The sequence below is a fragment of the Hordeum vulgare genome, chromosome 4H (genome assembly GCF_904849725.1).
Source record: "Hordeum vulgare subsp. vulgare chromosome 4H, MorexV3_pseudomolecules_assembly, whole genome shotgun sequence".
Classification (NCBI taxonomy): Eukaryota; Viridiplantae; Streptophyta; class Magnoliopsida; order Poales; family Poaceae; genus Hordeum; species Hordeum vulgare.
In genome coordinates, this window is record NC_058521.1 from 522,371,972 (window position 1) to 522,378,025 (window position 6,054).

A 6,054-nucleotide genomic window follows, 5' to 3' on the forward strand; every position below is an offset into this window, starting at 1 on the left:
GTCGGGAAAGACTATTGCCAACCGAAACTGTTTGTTGGGGAAAGTCCATACGGGAAAACCCTTTCCCGACCGACTGCTTGTCGGCTATGGAGTACCTTTGCCCACCAACAATTTGTTGGGCTTGCGATGGGCCTTTCCCGACCAACAGTCCATTGGGGTTGCCTTGGGCCTTTGTCGACCGACTTTCACACAGGGTAATATTTCCCGACCAATAATCTATTGGTGCAGCAAAGGGCTTTCTTGACCCACTATCGGATAGGGTCTTCTTTCCCAGCCAACATTCTAGTGGGGCTAGCATTAGCATTTGCCAACCGAGTGTCTCATGGGGTTTGGTTTGCCGACCAACATCTGTTAGCCCTACCATTGCTAGTTTTCACGTTACCAACATAATCTCAATCAAGTTATATAATACATAGCAGTAATGTGCATCGTCAACCAGAACCAAACAATAGTCTCATATATTCATTAGTTTTCACATACAAATAGTTCCTATGTTATGAACTAGTGACCACCCAAGTTTCCTAAAAACTAATGTAACTAATTAAATAGAGCAAACATTATAGTTCATTGGCTGAGAGTAAAATTTCCACGCTTTGTTTTCTCCAATAAATCATCTACCTTGGTTCCTTCTAGTGGGCAACTACAAATCCATCCTCACAGCCTTCCACCAAGATTGTTTCATCGTTCTCTTACTTATCATCAAAGCCTTCAATCTTATCTCGTTAATTGGAGAACATCCTACATCTTGAACATCTGCAAGTCAAAATCTGTGGTTAATATTCTGCACCACAACTAGAGAACACGATATTTTCACTAAGTTGCTATCAATATCATTCCAAACAAAGCAACTCAAGAGAATTTGTTATCCCTAATAGAAAAATGGATACCTTTCTACTAATTATGTAGCTTTAGCTCCCATCTTTTGAGTTTCCTACCTTCTTTTGCTATATCCTGACATACAAGGTATCCTGGTCTATGTGCCCATGGTGGTAACTCCCTTCAGGCCATTCCTGCATAATGTAAGTAGTAAGAAATCAAATGATTAAGAACATGAGCAGTGAAAGCATTTGCTAAGCATCTGCAACATGATAACAAATATTTTAATTAGCATCGTGAGTCTTGCAAAGTACATAAACCAAATACCAGTGAAATCATTAGCACACAACAAACAGGAAAAATATGGAGGGACAAGTGACTATGTTCACAAGATAATAGAAAATTACATAATAGAATTAACCTTTTTCTTCTTCACAAATACACAACACTTAGTTTTTCTGTATTGCTTGCTTTACGAACTAATCCTTCAAAATCTGTCCTAGGAACTAAAGATAACATTCGTATTGGGATTTTCTACTACATATTGTGTTGGTAATATAGTTATGCTAATGAAGGCCATTTGTATTTGGCATTTTACTTATATGAACATGATAGTAAAATTATCGCTAGCACAAATAGAAACTTGAGTAAATTCTCATTTCAGAGATTTGAAAGTTGTTCAATCTTTTAGTAAAAAATGTGAAGAATAATTCTGAAGCTATTTCCATGTTCATTTGCATCAATGTACACCCAAATTTCAGCAGACATCATCATGCAAGCTTGACAAGCAGCGCACCAACAATATCTAACATAGTTTCACATCATTTCAATAGTTTAGCTAGATGATGCACACTACAAAGCTAGAACCTAGAATCTGCAAATGGAAATTACACAGTTATAGAAGTGTATTAACTAGCCATGCATAATAATTCATAAAGTACCCATTTCACCCTCGAGCAATAATTGCTGATTTGGAATGTGAACATGAGTAAAACAATAATAGCACAAGAGGCCAAGACCAACCAAGTAAACGATCTGGTCTTTTCACTTGACATGCAAACTGTAAATAAGCACAGGAGTACATGGTCATGCCACTAGCTGAGAACAAAATAAAGTCAAGGAAGTTGTACATTGGGTGATACAATATAGAATCAATTGTGCAACATGGTCATCAATCCGTGTAATGCACGGGCTGCCATTTTGTGTTTGAGATTATTAGTTGGGAATAAAATATGCACTGGTAAATTTACAGATTCTAATTACAAGAAAAAATTACCTTACTCATTTACAACAGCATGAGATCATCCAGTGTGAACCGCTATTTCACCTAGTCGCTCATCTTGTCTATTGTCAAGCTGCTTCTCTTTTGAAAGAGAACTTGACGAAACCGTATCGTTTGGTTCTCCTCGCAAGGGATGCCAGCTAGCACATTAATCAGCGAGAGGACAAGCCTAACAAAATCACAAGTCCAACATCAAGTAGTTAGAATTGGTATGTTAGGACTACATTCCAGAACAGCGCCATGATGAGAGAAGACATTGTCAGATGACTCTAGTTGTCTGATGTATGAGATACCTTTAACTTTCCATGATTACCTTTGGCTCTATCATTACCTGCCTACAGAAAAAGAATTAATTCAAGACATAGCACCATCTGGCAAGAAACATAAATGAACTTGGTATACAACTAACTTCAGTAAGATACCCAATATGTAGATATCTCACTAGACCAACCAATTGGTGGGGAGGTTGTGGCAAAAAGGGAGGGAATCACTGCACCACTCGCCGAAAGGTCGTGTCTAGCCACAAGTAGGAATCCTTGTGTACAAGTGCCCTGAACATTCAAAGAAAACAAAAGGCTAATTGTGATTCTCGAGCTAATTATTCCATAGCAGGGTTAAATAAGCTGAAATTCTTGTTCTCAGATCATGAAGATTAAATATAGACTCTTATATTTGTGACAATTCTACAATGCTAAACTGAAAGGTTGAACCATTAATATGATTATTTGGAATTTTTGTGCAACCTGAAGGTAGTTCTCACTTCTGAGTCTTGTACTTTAGAAACGGATCTTCAGTTAAGATATGCAAGCAAGACATATATACCAAGTAATCACCACATCACGTACGAGCAATCAAGAATGGATGCTCAAACATACCACTTGGATTGTTCATTTTGTGACACCGACGGAAAAAATATTGAAAGGCTTTACTGAACATATGTAATGCGTTTGCTGGTTTCTATTTGTGATGATCAATGGTTGTAAACCAAATATTTATTGTCATGGTAAGAATATATCGTTATAGATACAGTACAATTATTGTTGTAACTGAGAAATTAAACTCATATTTGCCTGCTCTCCAATGTCAATAATTTGGTTCAGTACTTTCAATTAATTTCTAGCCCATGCACTTTATTCAGAGACATTGCACCATAAGACACTCAGTCACAACGCAAGCATCATATCAATTTTGTACTGTCAGAAATTGGTGCTTGGCTGTATTTTCAGTTCGGGGATGTGCATGTATAGAGGTTGACCTTAGCACATCACTCAAGTAAAAGTTAATTTCAGTAAATTAAAAGAACCTTTATCTTATCTCGTTATTAAACTCCAGAACAAATGTTCCATCAATCTATTGCTTAAATCTGAATGTTAACTGTGTCATTCTCTCTCTTGCTGAAAACACATAGATGCAATTGTTCTTAACTAACAGTCCTTTACCCATGTGTAAGGAATTCATGAAAATACTTCTTAGAAAACTATAAATCTGCACGCTAGGGTTTCAATATGCATGCTGCGACCAGTAGGGGGAGTGGAGGGAGGGACCACACGAGAGGGAAAGAGACCTTACCTCTGTTGTTACCGCGATGGATGCCTACGTGCTGGTCACCGAAGGTTAGTTGGCAGAGATGGAGGCACCTGTCGCTGGAAGCGGAGGGAACAAATGCTGCCTACCTCGCTCTGCACCAAGGACCTTGCCCCCTTCAGATCTGGCACCATGGAAAGTAGTGGAGAGGGTGGGAAAGGAGAGGGAGATGACTATGGGTTGGGGCGGTGGCGCCATGGGAGGGAGGAGCGAGGTTGCCTCTCCCTAGAGGGGCGGCGACGGGCGTGGGGAACGAAATGAGCTAGGGATTTTGTGAGTGGGGAACGAAACGAGCGTGGGGCGGCAGCGTGGATATGATTTTGAGCGAAAAACTTCGCGGGTTGGGTCAATTATTGGCGCTAAAAGTTTGCTATTCGCGCGCGAGGCCTATTTAGCGCCTCGCTGTTGGTCGGGGTTATTTACCGAACGATAGTTATGGCCCATAAGTGAATTCCCGACCGACTGTTGAACGGTAATAGCTTGTAGCATTCCTGACCGACGATGGGTCACCGTACAGAGTTTCCCGACCCACGGTCCTTTAGACATTTTCTTTGCTGACTGTGGGTCGGTAATAGTGATTTTTTTCCAACAAATGTCGGTAGGAATTCTGGTGCGTGGTGTTGTGTTTGGTGAAATGGTTTTGGAATTTTAAAGGGGAAACTGGACTTTGGCGATGTGTCCTGTTAGGCAAGTATGTGCTTTATGGTTGTATCCGTAGAGTCAAACCAAAAGTGGGAGACTCCTAATATTGGTCTAGGCTACTAAAAGTTAAAAACATATTTTATAGATTTGATAGGGAAAAAGAAGGGATGATCGTCACACCAGATTGTGGGAAGACGGGTGGATGATATGCCACTTAAAGATGACTATCCCACACTTTATTCTTCATGCTTTGATTATAATAAGTACTAGATCATTAATGGCGCGCGTTGCCGTGCCCGTCTATTCATACATTAAAAGATAAGTGGTTTATAAATATATGAACACACTAAACATATTAAAGTTGTGCAAACATAACCTTATATTAGTCAATCATCAATAAAATATCATATATATTCAAGAAAAAGCAAGATCTGCGTATCAAATTGGCTTCGTATGAGAACATACTCAACAATGTAGCACTACACAGTAAATACAACAAATTAATCAGCCAAGACAAGCAACATCAAGGATAAACATGTAGCAGGAGAGATAACTATCGTTATAGATTGAATAGATGGTGCATTAATGAAATCTTAGAAGGACTCTCTACCCAAAGGGCCACCATCTTTAGCAACAAAGAAGAATTAGGCAAGCTCGATGCACCTAGGCATTTCTTGTGGAGTGCATCACATTCATGGAGAAGAGTTCTAACAAGGATTTCAATTAGTTAGGAAATGAAATAAATGATATACTAAATACCATACAAGCAGCTGTAGGGACGAGTCAGCTAAATAGAACACCTTCGATAGAATTCGGTAGAATGGTAGAAATATCTCTAAATAAGCATAAAATTATTTCATTTCTATTTTCAGTGGAACACTTGACTTCTAATTCATTTCACATACTCAAATGAGTTAGTGATCATACATGATGTCTTCCTTCTATATTTCTCAGGGTATCCTAGTGTTCCGATCGCTACGACTAGGACAAGCCTATGCAGCCACACCTCTTCCAAGGCCTCTAACACAACCATCTACTCCCTCCTTCCCAAAATAAGTGACTCAATTTTGTACTAAAGTTAGTGCAAAGTTGAGTCATTTTTAAGTCGCTTATTTTGGGACGGAGGGAGTATATTACGGAGGGAGTATATTACAATTGTAAGCTCTACAAAACTACTTCTCTAAAGGAAACTTTGGAGCGGTCAACAAGAGTTCACAAGATTTAGTTAGTCGGTTGCTTTGAGAAAGAAGACAACAGGATCGGCGAGCCAATGCTGACTGAGAGCCCCCTTCCTTCTTCGTAATTCTACAACATAATAAGGATGGCAGAAGGTAAATGGAGCCACACTTGCTTATACATTACAAACTCAATTATGTGAAAGAAATGCATCGCGTAATGGTTCTTGCCACAACATCATCTACTGAATCAATAGAAAATTTAGTTATTTCAGTGGATGCATAACAATCATCATCGATCTTCAACTAAATCTGATTGAAAAACACAGAAAGTGAGCACTAAACCAATGATGCAATATAAAGAGTATATTATTATATATTTTACATGCATTCTCATGGCATTACACTACAGTAGGTCCTAAGAAGAAAGACATATCTCCCACTCTAGGTCTAGGAAAAGCATTACCACTACAGTAGATTACCTTTTTATGCTCAATACTTCTTTTTATAGTCCTTCTTAAATCATTTGGTTTATCGTCGCCCTGTTTCTAATAG

General features: G+C 38.9%; 1 long non-coding RNA gene across 2 annotated transcripts; it reads right to left on the reverse strand.

The window, feature by feature from the left end:
• Positions 1-422: 422 nt before the first annotated feature.
• Positions 423-4,010, reverse strand: LOC123449251. 2 transcript variants are annotated; one of them, XR_006631983.1, is made up of 6 exons: positions 3,668-4,006; positions 2,521-2,649; positions 2,392-2,433; positions 2,093-2,267; positions 888-1,010; positions 423-753 (listed from the first exon to the last, which is right to left on the reverse strand). It is a non-coding gene; the product is annotated as an uncharacterized LOC123449251 (long non-coding RNA). The 2 variants fall into 2 exon arrangements; XR_006631982.1 differs by having other exon boundaries at positions 2,392-2,649; positions 3,668-4,010.
• Between the last annotated feature and the right edge of the window lie 2,044 nt (positions 4,011-6,054).